Below are 15,424 nucleotides of genomic sequence, written 5' to 3'. Positions count from 1 at the left end.
TGAACAAAAACAACAAAAACTTTTACAGCCCACAGGAGGTGATTTGTGTGTCAGAGAGCACAGTTTTGAATGGAGGAAAACGTAGCCATTAAAATAATTTCATTCTTAGTTGATTTTTCCATGAACTCATTCATTATATTAAAGACAACTATGCTAATGTGAACTTCACCTTAAAGTCTTTTCTAGATGGAAAGAGAATGGAATGTTAGAGAAACTGTGTGCTTTGTGCGAAGGGTGACTGTAGCAGGAGGGTATGAGGAGACAGAGTTTTCCCTTCTCCATAGATAATTCTCAATATTTACTTTATCTTCTGTCTTTGTAGTTAATTAGCCATCCTAACAAATGGAAAATTATATATATATATATACATATATATATATATATATACACACATATATATATAACATAGATAGTGTGATGCATATATATGTAGAATATACTTACATAAATTGGTGAGTCTACAAAAGTTTAATTCTTCATGCCATAAGAATCTCAAAAATGTTGGATCACTGGATAACTCCAGGAGAGAGTGAGGAAAAAATTCAGGTGGGAAAATCTGTGGTAGCCTTTACTAAAACATTTGAATGGAATGATGTCCATGGAGGTCATTCCAAGCCCTTTGTGGCTCAAGACTTCAGCTTCCCTGGCTGCACCAGAAATAATGGAGAGGTATTTTTCACCAGTTCAAGTCATTGAAGTCTTTTTCCAAGTCATTGAAATTTTTCCTGAGACTTGGACAAATGCAAGTATAGAAAACACCTGAAGAGGAGACTATAGGCAAGTGGGAAGTGTTGCTATCATTCTTAAAGTATTCATCATTCTAAAATAAAGTTTATTATAATATAGTCACTTAAAAGGTAGGAATATGATTTGTAAAGAAGTTAATTAGATGTGGCTATTTACCTTAATATTAATATAAAATACATGTCATAGAGCAACATGTATAGTAATGCAAGAAAAGATGATTAAGATAATTACCCTTTTATTGGTCTTTTAGAGAAGTAATTTGCCTCAATTGCTATCTCTGATGGAGGTTGTACCAGATGTGACTGAAGTATGGCATTGTTAGGGGTTAATATCTGCTTCCATGGAAACTATTCTGGTGTGTCTTGGTTTTAAATGACTTCCTGCAGGTTGAGACATGGAAACACCTGCTCAGAGAAACAACTTTCTTTAGCAATGAAGCCACATGCCGGGAAGGAAAAAAAAAAAAAACTTTTGTGTTGAAATTCATCTGCCTTAAATATACCATTTAATGTTTCCAGTATTTAGAAAACTACATTTTGAGTATATATTTTCCTGGGATAAAAGGAGTGTCTGTCTGTCTGTTTGTTTGTTTGTTTAGAGAGCATGTGCATCCCCAAGCATGAGGGGAGGGAAGAGAACAGAGAGAGAAACTCAAGCAGGCTCCCCGCAGCGTAGAGACCAACTTTGAGATAATTCTCATGACTCTGAGACCATGACCTGAGCCAAAACCAAGATTCTGACACTTAACCAACGGAGTCACTCAGACATCCCAAAAGGAGTGTCTATTTGAATGAATATTAGAGCTGAAAGTTTAAGAATATCTTTTTTTTTTTTTCACATGTCATCCAGGTTATCAAGGATGTTTTTGTAGTGGTGTTCATTAACACCAGAATAAGATAATTAAGAATGAGATAATTGAGTCATACCTCAAGTAGCTATCAACCTGCTTTTAAAGCAAAACACGGAAAGATAATTCTAAGACAAATGCCAACTATAGTAAACATTAATAAGTACACATGGCATTTCAGAAATATTTAGAAGCGGTTAGTTATCCCAGTTGGGGAAACACAAATCATGAGGAGCTACCTGAACTAGTTAACACTTGAACTAAATATTAAAGGAAAAGTCAAGTGAGAAATGGGGCAAAGAGAATGTCTTAACAGAGTGGGGGCAGAGACAGCTTTAAAAATCATGGGGAAGAGAAGTAGTTGTCTGGAAATAGCAAGTCATTCGGGGTCTTTGAAGCATACGGTCTTTGAAGCATACCAAAATAGGGTATCTTACGATATGGGTAATGTGGATGGTTTGATACTACAGCTTTTATTTATTTATTTATTTATTTATTTATTTATTTTTTATAAACATATATTTTTATCCCCAGGGGTACAGGTCTGTGAATCACCAGGTTTACACACTTCACAGCACTCACCAAATCACATACCCTCCCCAATGTCCATAATCCCACCCCCTTCTTCCAAACCCCCTCCCCCCGGCAACCCTCAGTTTGTTTCGTGAGATTAAGAGTCACTTATGGTTTGTCTCCCTCCCAATCCCATCTTGTTTCATTTATTCTTCTTCTACCCACTTAAGCCTCCATGTTGTATCACCACTTCCTCATATCAGGGAGATCATATGATAGTTGTCTTTCTCTGCTTGACTTATTTCGCTAAGCATGATACGCTCTAGTTCCATCCATGTTGTTGCAAATGGCAAGATTTCATTTCTTTTGATGGCTGCATAGTATTCCATTGTGTATATATACCACATCTTCTTGATCCATTCATCTGTTGATGGACATCTAGGTTCTTTCCATAGTTTGGCTATTGTGGACATTGCTGCTATAAACATTCCCAGCAATTGCACTATTGGGTATTTACCCTAAAGATACAAATGTAGTGATCCAAAGGGGCACATGCACCCGAATGTTTATAGCAGCAATGTCCACAATAGCCAAACTATGGAAAGAACCTAGATGTCCATCAACAGATGAATGGATCAAGAAGATGTGGTATATATACACAATGGAATACTATGCAGCCATCAAAAGATACTACAGCTTTTTATATTGTGGTACTTAGACTATATTCTAAAAGGCAAGGAGCCAGACAAAGGCATAAAACAAAGAAAATGCATGGTTTTATGATTTTTTATATAGGTGATTTTAGGAGCCAATACACAAATGGATTGTGTCATTGGACACCCCTCCAAATGATGGGGCGAGAAGGATAAAGATCCAACAGAAAAGAAAAGAGAGGAATGATGTAGAACCCCATACAGTTCAATATATGCTGCATGCAATTTATATTAAGAATTCTGTCATTTAATGAGACTTTGCATGTGAGAGGAGGTGGTACATAGTTGGGCTCAGCCTTATATCCAAAATATAAGCTTTTATGTTTCTATGAAATGATCAAAAATTTTATATGGTTAAAGAGTAGCTACTATAAATTAACCAGCATACCTTGTTTCTATGTAGTTCCTGCACTGCATGATTTAAATGTTGCAATCTTTAACTGTGTTACCTGTATTCCTCACTTTGAAATGAGTGTGAAAATGGTACTAAAATTTGACAAACTTATATTCTTTCCCACAGAGACTGACCATACAGGTTAATGCTCTGTTTTAAATTTGATATTGTCTGACTATGAAGAGTCTATGTTTTTTCTTTATGACGTTATTCATCATTTAAATAAAATATCTTGACAGTTTCTGGAGGCAGAAAGAAAACCCAGAACTCTATCAATTAAATGCTATTTTTTTTTTTTTCTGGACACAGAGCACACAGATTTGAAACATAATATTGAACTAAAAGCTGAATATTGTTAATGTCCATTACAAATAAAAGAATGTTCACTCTCTTATGCAATTGTTGATTTCTTTTTTGTTTTTCCATTAGTGAATACAGATTTTGAGAAAGCAATTCGATCTTAAAATCTCACAACTAAAAAAGAAAAAAATATATATACATATACTGGAAATTACACATTATTCTTCAAATTACACATTATTATTCAAATTACACATGATTCTAACTCTCATTTTAATTGTTAGTTAACCAAAAATTTTCTTAACGTTATCTAGGAGTAGCACAAGAATGAGAGTAATACTAATTCATTTTTCAAAGAACATGTTGATGTTAGTGAATCTTGTCAAGGATTATTTCTTATATTCCATGATAGGGAAGAAAAATTTGGTATAAGTAGGGGTCAAACTGACATGAAAGGGTTAGTAAAAGATAGACATACATCTACAAAAATTAGCTAAAATGTCATCTAGGATGCTTGTTTTTATGCCTAACTCAGACAAGGAGAAATAGGCTTTTAGTTTTGAGAAAGAAAAAAAATATGTCATTTTAAACTTGTATTTTCTAGGTATTATGAAATTTAGATATCCAGTTTTAGGTTTGGAACTCTATTGTTTCAGTAAATAGCATTCTTTTTCAACATGGATACAAAGACTTTATGACATTTCTGGTGGAGAACTGGAAATATTTACTTGGATCAAAGACATACACAGTAGTTAAGCCGCTGCCTTCGGCTCAGGTGATGATCTCAGGGTCCTGGGATTGAGTCCCGCATTGGGCTCTCCGCTCAGCGGGGAGCCTGCTTCCCTCTCTCTCTCTCTGCCTACTTGTGATCTTTCTCTGTCAAATAAATAAATAAAATCTTTAAAAAAAAAGACATACACAGTATATGCGAGAAATTTGGATCACTGAAGATGGAATACTACAGTGAAAAGTCAATCTTTCATTACTGAATTTTAAAGATGTGTGATGTCATGGAGGGGGATGATTGGGATAAAAATGGGGAAGCTGGAAGAGAAAAGTCTGAGGAATCCAGTTTCATCCCTTTCTCTCTTCTCTCAACTGTTTTTTCCATTTGGAGGAGATATACATGCATACATACATACATACGTGTGTGTGTGTGTGTGTGTGTGTGTAGACCTCAACTTTGATTCTGCATTCAAACTGAATGCTGATCAGAATCCTTGACATGCTGGATAAAAGTCTTCCAGGCTCTACTGTGTCTAAATCAGGCACTTCATTGTTCAGAAGACCTTGGTCTCACAAATTAAGGTTGTATTTTTACATTTTTGTCTTTTTAGTGTGTTTGTAGGAGAAAACAAATGTAACCTGATACAAACCATTAATTGAATAAGGGACATTAATCAGGCAACCCTATTGTAATAAATACTATATTGAAAATAAATTAGACAGTTAAAGCACAGACAATAACTTTCTGATCATAAGAGTAAAATCAAGTAATTTCTAAAATAATGAATAAGGGAAGTCTGCACAATTTGTAAAATAAGAATGCATGCTATAAGTGTTCTTGTAAATATTTGTAATTTTATATGCAGCTATAAACAGATTTTCTAATATTTATTTTATTATTCTTGTTTTTTTTAAGATTTTATTTATTTATTTGACAGAGATCACAAGTAGGCAGAGAGGCAGGCAGAGAGAGAGAGGAGGAAGCAGGCTCCCTGGCGAGCAGAGAGCCCAATATGGGGCTCCATCCCAGGACCCGGAGATCATGACCTGAGCAGAAGGCAGAGGCTTAACCCCCTGAGCCACCCAGGCACCCTATTATTCATGTTTGATGCAATTCACTTGCCCCCAAAATTGCCCACACTATCACTGATATCACTCATGGTTCTAAATAAGGGATGTTTCAAACTTATAGACTTTCTTAATACTAAATGGAATTAAAAAGAAAATATTTATCCTATTAGTCAATAGGTTGAACTTTAAAAAAAAATTATATCTATTCTATCTTTAATTCATTTACAAAGTAAATTTAACATGACAAAATAGTTAAAAATGCTATCAATACATATTCTAAAAAGACTCACATTTCATAATACATTTCCCTTTTTCCATAGTGATCTTCCCTTCTCATTTGAAAGATTTGCAAATATAGCCTAAAGAAATAACTCATTTTTAACAGAAGATGATTATAAGCCTTTTCCTTTAAAAGGAAAAAATGGGGGGCCACCTGGGTGGCTCAGTGGGTTAAAGCCTCTGCTTTCGGCTCGGGTCGGGTCATGATCCCAGGGTCCTGGGATCAAGCCCAGGGAGCCCGTTTCCCTCCCTCTCTCTCTGCCTGCCTCTCTGCCTACTTGTGATCTCTGTCTGTAAAATAAAATTTAAAAAAAATCTTAAAAAAAGAAAGAGAAAGAAAGAAAGAAAGAAAGAAAGAAAGAAAGAAAGAAAGAAAGAAAGAAAGAAAGGGATTTTTTTGTTCATTTACAAGTTTTTAGATTAGGAGTTATTAGAGATGCATAAATAATCCTATTTAATCTTCACAGTACAGTTGACCCTTAAATAATACAGTGCTTATAAGTGCCAACCCTCTGAGCAGTTGAAATCATGTATAACTTTTGATTCCTTAATATCTTAACTATTAATAGCCCACTGTTGACCAGACCTTAGTGATAACAGCAACAATCAATTCATACATATTTTTATATTATGTGTATTACATGCTGTATTCTCTTTTTTTAAAGATTTTATTTATTTTAGAAAGAGAGAGAGAGAGAATGAGCAGAGGAAGGATCAAAGTGGGAGGGACAAGCAGACTCCATGATGAGTACAGAGCCCTACAAGGGGCTCAATCCCACAACACTGAGATCATGACTTGAGCTGAAACCAAGAGTTGGTTGCTTAACTATCTGAGCCACCCAGGCCCCCCTATGTACTCTATTCTTATAATAAGGAAAGCTATAAAAAATTAAGAAAATTCATAAGGAAGAGAAAATGTATTTAAAGTACTATACTGTAAAGACACCTTTTGTGAAAATTTTTATACATTAACATTTTGAGTATCCCTATGTGAAAAGTAGAATTTGGAAAGATTTCCAAGTGGTAAAATATTACTGAAATGAAATGTGTTCTCTTTTTTTAGCTCATGGATGTGTATGAACATATATACCTATACATGTACAAATACATGTGCACACACTCCACTGCTCTTTCTACTGGAATTCATTGTAAAGATTTTTTAGAAATATCTATTTAATTTTTTAAAAAGACTCCTAGGGCACCTGGGAAGTTCATTCAGTTGAGTGTCCAACTCTTAGTTTCAGCTCAGTTCATGATCTCAGCGTTGTGAGATTGAGCTCCACGTTGGGCTCCACGCTAAGTGGGGACTCTCTTTGAGATTCTTTCTCTCTCCATTTCCCTATGTCCTTCCCCCCACTCTCTTTCTAAAAGTAAATAAATAAATTAATTTAATTAAATAAAAATTATAAGAAATACTTCAAATGTTACTATTTCTAGTGAAAGAATACCTGTGCTAAAATCAGGACTGATGAAAAGAAACATAAGAATGTAACACTTCTTTACTTTGGGAATATTGCAACAAAGACTCAACCTGTTTTAAAACAATTTTCTATTTCCTTAGTAATACATTTACATATGCTTATATATATATATATATATATATATATATATATATGCTTTTTGCACTTCAAGAAAGTCTTTGGATTTAATTTTTACAATATTCTGTTTTTACTTTTCTCCTCCAGTCTGTTCATTAACTATCATGAAGAACCAGAAATCCCATTCTCAACATATGTAATTTGGACTAGAAAGGGATTAAATAAAAGAAATAAAAGGTGACTTGAGTGACCTTAAACTCTATTTTTGTTTTTACACACAGTCACACAACAATTGTCAAATAGAATCTTCTCCGTGGCCACATGAATCTGCTGTGGACATTTTTCCTAGTGTCCCCAATGAAGGTAGATAAATATTAGCTTTTCACATAGAAGTTCTATATTACAAGAAAATTAAGCAGCTGCTATTTGTCAGAATATGATTCTTTTTCTTAAGTTAGATATTTTTCAATAGTCTTCTCATTTTTATCTAAATCCCAATTTATCCTCAAATATCCAATAAAATATATTCATCAAATATATTCAATACTTCCTTTGTAAATTTCATTTATAACTTCAAATTACTGAATAATATTTAGGGAAAATTTTATGTAAAATCTGCTAACAAAGGTAAGAATTGATTTTAACTTAATGTGAATTAGTGACAATTAATTTAAAAAGAATGGATTTCCTAACTATATGAAAAAAAGGCAAGCAGTAGTCTGAGTTAAGTAAAAATAAAGCTAAATAAAAACCCTTGCAGGTATAAAATTTACCAAGGGTCTACTTAAAAACACTAAGATATAAAAATATATGGATCTAGAAATGAGGGGGATATTAGATAAAACAAAGAAAACAAAAAAATAAAAACTCTACATTATTTTGGAGTGACATTTACAAAATATGGTACTTTATATTGTTAATTTTCCAGATTAAAAAAAAAAAAGATTAGAAGTCAAAGAACCAACAAGGAAATTATAAAGTTTAAAAAAATAAAGTTGAGATAATTATTACTCCTTGAAAACCAAGATAACAAATTATTTTGAAAATTAATAAACTCAGATGAAGAATCATGCATTATAATTTTCTTCTTTCTGGACACTCCCATTTTCATTTATGCTCTATGCCATCCAATCAACATCTTCACTCAGATTACAACACTGGTAATTCAGCCTTAGGAACTGTATTGGAATGCGACACCTGGATGGCTCAGTTCATTAAGCATCTGCCTTCAGCTCAGGTCGTGATCCTGAAGTTCTGGGATTGAGGCACACATTGGGCTCCTTGCTCAGTGGGGAGCCTGCTTCTCCCTCTGCCTGCCTCTCTCTTTCTCTGAAAAACACATAAAACCTTAAAAAACAACAAAACAAAACAAAACAACATGTTTCAGTGTTATCACATTGAACGAGAATAATGCAAACAAACTCAGGTTGCATTTCTTGGATATTGAAAGAGTGAATATAGGGATTAACTCAGGAAAACCAAACAGGGAGATTAACACAGATTCTTGATAATAATAATTTTCTTCCTAATTTCAGCTTTTTTGATGTTCTTCTTTCCAAATCCTTCACTGTTTTACTATTTATGACATTTTTGTAAAGGAGCATGATTTTCAGGTACCTTGTCTCATTTTATTTACTTTTTTTCTTTTTTTAAAAATTTTTTAAATTTATTTTCGGTGTAACAGTATTCATTGTTTTTTTGCACCACACCTAGTGCTCCATGCAATCTGTGCCCTCTCCAATACCCACCACCTGGTTTCCCCAACCTCCCACCGCCCCCCTGCCCTTTCAAAACCCTCAGATTGTTTTTCAGAATCCATAGTCTCTCATGGTTCACCTCCCCTTCCAATTTCCTTCAACTCCCTTTTTCTCTCTAACTCCCCTTGTCATCCATGCTGTTTGTTATGCTCCACAAAGAAGTGAGACCATATGATAATTGACTCTCTCTGCTTGACTTATTTCACTCAGCATAATCTCTTCCAGTCCCATCCATGTTGCTACAAAAGTTGGGTATTCATCCTTTTTGATGGAGGCATAATACTCCATAGTGTATATGGACCACATCTTCCTTATCCATTTGTCCATTGAAGGGCATCTCGGTTCTTTCCACAATTTGGCGACCATGGCCATTGCTGCTATAAACATTGGGGTACAGATGGCCCTTCTTTTCACTACAACTGTATCTTTGGGGTAAATACCCAGTAGTGCAATTGCAGGGTCCTAGGGAAGCTCTATTTTTAATTTCTTGAGGAATCTCCACACTGTTCTCCAAAGTGACTGCACCAACTTGCATTCCCACCAACAGTGTAAGAGGGTTCCCCTTTCTCCACATCACCTCCAACACATGTTGTTTCCTGTCTTGTTAATTTTGGCCATTCTAACTGGTGTGAGGTAGCATCTCAATGTGGTTTTAATTTGAATCTCCCTGAGGGCTAGTGATGATGAAATTTTTTCATGTGTCTGATAGCCATTTGTATGTCTTCATTGGAGAAGTAGGTGTTTTCTCAAGTTAATCTTAGGTCACATTCCTGGGAGAAAAGATTTTGTTGCAGATTTGAGCAACAGGTGTCTAATTGTGAGTGCTCTTAGGAATAATTCCTGAAAAGGAGTGATAGAGGCAGTGAGAGGAAGAAGCTGGACTGCAATGCAGATGTTTCAATTGATCCCATGGAGCTGAAATAGCCCATAAAATTCGCCCCAAATTAAGGCAAGTTGATCAGGTGTTTATTTGGATTCTGCCATTGACAAGTTATAGAATGTCAGAATAGATGATAGATAGATGATAAAGGGATAGACTCACCATCAAAGATAATATAAAATTTAAGGTCTGCTTCCAATTACATTATTTTGCTAAAGGAAGTACAATTTTTCCAGCACCATTCAGTGGAAAGACCATTATCTTTGTATGAATTACATTTATGCTTTCATTAAAAATCAGTTGACTATATTTCTGTGAGTCTATTACTGGGCTCTATATCTTACCTTCAGGAGGTATCTTTCCAAATTTTGGGTGGTTTCTTTATAATAATGTGCTGTAATTATTAGAGTGTTAAAAGAAGATGTTATTGGGCATATATAATGAGATAACTGGAAAAATGGAACCATATTAAGATGATATATATTTGGAAATAGAATTGAATATGAAATCTGCTTTTCTGATTATAAATATATATATGTGATGTTAATTTATTTGTTTTTGAGTCTTGATTTCTACAATTGTAAAATAAATATAACAATTGTTGATTTTATAAGAATATATTAAATTATCTAAATTACACAAAATATTGTAGAATTTCTAAAATGGACCAGATTTTCATTATTGAGTACCTTTTATATTTGTAAATATGTGTTTTAAATTTTGTCATAAACAAAAGATAAATCTCTGGTTTATTTCACTTAGCATAATACTCTCTACCTTCCTCCATATTGCAAATGGTGATAGAATTATGCTAAGTGAAATAAGTCAGTTATAGACAAATACTGTATGATTTCACTCAGGAGGAATTTAAGGGAAAAAAGAAGCTAAACAAACAAGCAAAAAAAAAAAAAACAAAAAACAAAACAAAACAAAAAAAAAAAACAGGGAGAGATTGAGACAAAAAGGCAAACCAAAAATCAGATTCTTAACTATAGATAACAAATTGCTGGTTACCAGAAGGGAGGTAGGTAGGAGGATGGATGAAACAGATGATTAGGATTAAGGAGTTCATCTACTGCGTTGAGCACCAGATGTTATATGAAACTGTTGTACACCTGAAACTAATATTACACTGTATGTTAACTAACTGGAATTAAATAAAACCTAAAAAAAACCATGAACCAATAACAGCACATTTTTTATCAATAAAATTACTACTTTAGAACAAAATGCAACACATGATTCTTAAATTCATTGCTTTCTCTGTGGCAAACAATTCAAATGACGCCAAGGGAAATACTGCATGTGAGGGTTTTACTGTGGTTTAAATGTAGAAAGTGGTAGGGACACATAGGATGGGAATGTGTAAAGTCTGATAGACTCACTGAATTAAAACCAGACAACAAAAGCAAGAAAAACATACACTATACTTAGCCCTAATTATCTCCCAAAGGCTTTATCTCCAAATACCATCCATTGGGATTTAAAGATTCAACACATGAATCTTAGGGACACAATTCAGTCCATATCAGCTAACTAGTCAAACCTATAGACAGACAAACAAAACAAACAAAAAACATATAAGGAAGCCTTGTGCAGAATGTTGTAGGAGTAGAAAGGAGGGGCTGAATTTGCAAAACTTTATCAGGAAAACGGAATAGGAAAAATGAACTATATAAAGTTTGGAGAGAAGCTTGGCAGAGGAGAGAGGGAGAATACTTCAGGAAGAGGGAGTAACAGGACCATAGGGAAAAATAGTTCCTTATGAAGACAATGGGATTAGTGAGCTCCATCTTAATGGAGAAGAGAGAGTTTGAGATCAGAAATCGATTGAGATTGTGAAAGTTAGTTGGATCCAAGTTTAAAGATTTGTGTGTATCATGTTGTGAAGCAGGAAATTAATCCTGTAGGTCACACTTTTGCCTAGTGATTTATAGGTACTGAAAAGCACAAGGTAGATAAAAGAGGCATTTTCCTTTATATAAGGATAAACTTACTCCAAATTAATTCAGCTACTGGCAATAACACTTATGCATTTGGTTTGCTGTTGAGGATATCTCCAGAGGAGATGTGGAAAAAGTGAACATGACTATTGTTTTCCTGAGAGAATAAAGGCCTGACTCAGAAGTTGACATTGTTCTGGCTGATTGACAGTAAGGAAACCTATGAAGGTGAAGAATATAAGAAACTGTGTGCTATCAATGACATATATAATAATCTATAATTATATTCACCTTGGAATGATATAACCAGAGCCAATAAATAGCTGGAAAATGGTTTAAAAAATATATGTAGTATATTCTGGAAAAAAAATTAAAACAGTTGAATTTTTATTTTTATTTTTTTATTTTTTTAATATTTTTTTATTTTTTATAAACATATATTTTTATCCCCAGGGGTACAGAATTTTTATTTATTTTTATACATTGATAAAACATGATTTGAACTTTACTACAAAAATATATTATCTCTTAGGATATATTATCTCTTTGGAATATGGCTTTCATATACAGTATAATTTTAGATACTGAAAATTTAAGGACCATGAGGATCAGATTCTTGATCAATAAATGTTTTTATGGCATAAGTCACTCAGAGCTTCCATCATTATCAGAATATTAATGATCCGGATTGGGTCTTGACAGTGTTATTTGCTTGACTTCCATTTCACAGATGATCTGAGGTTTTTCTGTTCAATTACTGAAAAGTGCTGATTTTTTTTTTTTTAGGATTTATCCAATTACATCATTTTTATAAGCAAGATATTGATGGGAAGAGAGGGATTTTATTCAGAGAGGTTTTATCAAAATCACTATCCCTACAAAGGTACTCATGTATTGAATTTCATTCAGTTCATTACAACTTTAATCCACAAGGAAAGTTTTGGGGAAAGATGATAACGATAAACAGAAATTAAAAAAAAAAAATTTACCTTTCAGGATTTCTGACACTTGCACCCAAGGAATTTTAAGTAAAGTAACTACTTAACTATGTGTTTCATGTGTGGCTTACTCAGAGCATGTAACCAAAAATGGGAAAATATAAATTTGCTAAATCAATATATGTCTACAATAATGATAAAATACATTAAAAATTCCCTTACCTTATGTAATTAAGATATACATGTGGTCAAAAATCCATGAAATCTGATCATAAAAATGGTAAGTTCTTTTAATAAATATCTTTTGTAGAATAATTTAGAACATAGAAAATTGCACTTTTTCACCAATCTTTTGAAACATGGCCAGGTGATTTTCTTTTTCTTCTCTCTCTCTTTCTTTTCTTTTCTTTCTTTCATTTTTTTTTTGACCATTTTTTTGGAAAACAAACAAACAAACATATTGCTTTCTTTTAGTGGGGGTGAGAACTTCAGGGTACCTAGAAAATAATATCAGTGCAATTCTTGATTTTGACAGCTCAGCCCTATCTCTATCCCTTACCTGTTCTTCAGAACATTTATTGTAAAATTTTCCTTTAACGATCTTTCTAAGGCTTTCTAGTTGGTTTTCTTAGGGAGAAAAATAACAATTCCTTTTTTGTTTGCATTCATATTTTATCAGTGGATGTAATAATTGTACTACCAGAATATATGTGTTTTAAAATCTTCACAACTGACTTTTAATAAACATACCAGCCAACTGTTGGGAACAGCAGTGTATGGATGTATTAAGTGGTGGCCATATGGCCATTGGCCACAAACTGGGGGCAACAACTTATGTTATAGAAGACTTAAAAAAAATATTGATTATTCAGACACTGAGCTAATGGCCCAGTTATAAGATTCTCTACTATCTCAAATCTCTATGTTACAGCTGCATAAAGAAGTTATAGAAATCTAGAGGCTAATCTAAGTTTGTGTGTTCATCAAAAATATCTTGATTATACATCTGGGTGCAACATAAACTGTGAATAAATTTTAAGATTATGTAAAGAGTTCAGATACCTTTATGTATTTCTGAAATTAGAAAGACCATACCTTTGGTTCATTCCCATGAGCATGGCTCTTGGAGTAATAGTATCATTTAGATTAAGCTATGTATTTGTGTCTTTGTCTGTAATATCTGGTGGACAGTTATATGTCTTAAAAGTACAGCACACTAAAAATATCCTGAAATGAAAAGTCTGGCTGAGCAAGGTTTTGTACTTGCTTTATTTACTAGTTTGTATGACTTTAATTAAATTGTATTACATTATGAGGAATCACCATTTCCACCTTAATGTAATAAAATAATCTATTCCTCATGGGTTTATTGAGGAAATTAAGAAGATAATGTCTTCAAAGGACCAATCATCATGCAGGCCAGATAGTAATAGTTTAAAAGATATAACTTCATTCTCCCCCAAATCATTTATAAAGTAAAAGTAATGAAATTAGTCGTATTGCATTTATATACCTTTCAAAGCAATTGTAATTAAAATAAAGTGTCTCTGGGGCGCCTGGGTGGCTCAGTGGGTTAAGCCGCTGCCTTCGGCTCAGGTCATGATCTCAGGGTCCTGGGATCAAGTCCCGCATCGGGCTCTCTGCTCAGCAGGGAGCCTGCTTCCTCCTCTCTCTCTCTGCTTGCCTCTCTGCCTACTTGTAATCTCTCTGTCAAATAAATAAATAAAATATTTAAAAAAAAATAAAATAAAATAAAATAAAGTGTCTCAAATGTCAAATAAAAATAATAGACTAGGTTAATATGCCATTAAGAATTTATAAGTGATTATTAGTTCCACTTTTATGTATTTTCACCCCATTTTCTTTTAAGAACCTATTTCTCTAATTTAGTACACAATTATTTTTTATGATTAGGTACTTATACCAACACATGTTATTTAAAATCACCCTGGCTGACATTGACATCTCTGCCTTGATGGTGGTGAACTGATAATTCAAAGTTCTTTCTCTGTACACTCTCATATAACATCATGAACAATTACCCTTAAAGAAGTGTGTCCTGATGATAATGATGGTGTGCAATAAACTCCCTTTTACTTGGGTTTTAAACAACCATAAAACTTAAATAGCCAGAATTTATTTCTATTCTTTATCAATGGCAACTAGGTCATACCACAGTTGAAATCAAACAGGGAACACCTTCATGTGAACTTTTCCTGCTATTCAAGGGTCCAATTATCACTACTTGTTGTCATTTTATAATGTGGAATTCACACACACAGATTACACTTTGTCACATTCAGGCCAGGAGTTCCTCTGGTTTACTCCAAGGGCCATTGCTCCAATATCCGAGGATTAGCCCTTGAATGTTTTAGTTAATGTTAGCATATTTTAATTCATGTTTTTCTTTCTTCCATTTTCTCTCATTTTGGAACATCTTCGTTGTATTGTTAAAAATAAATATTTTACTATAGTATTCTTTTTTATTCTCTCCACTGTATGAATGAATAACATGAAAATTCTCAAGGAGTCCTAATCAATGTGAACCTAATGCTCTAGGCTAGACTACTTTATTGATCCTAAATAAGGACACTTTCTTAATGTGAGTTGTAGGAAGATCGATAGCTATCAGAGCCAAATTATATACCTAATGTTTTGTGTGTATTCTTAATCCTTCTCATTTTCACTCCTGATCTTGCTTGTGTATACAAATACACATAAATACACACCCACACCCACACCCAAACACACATACACACACACACACAATTTGCTTTG

Source organism: Mustela lutreola, chromosome 2 (genome assembly GCF_030435805.1).
Source record: "Mustela lutreola isolate mMusLut2 chromosome 2, mMusLut2.pri, whole genome shotgun sequence".
NCBI lineage: Eukaryota > Metazoa > Chordata > Mammalia > Carnivora > Mustelidae > Mustela > Mustela lutreola.
Note: the sequence above shows the minus strand (reverse complement) of the source record.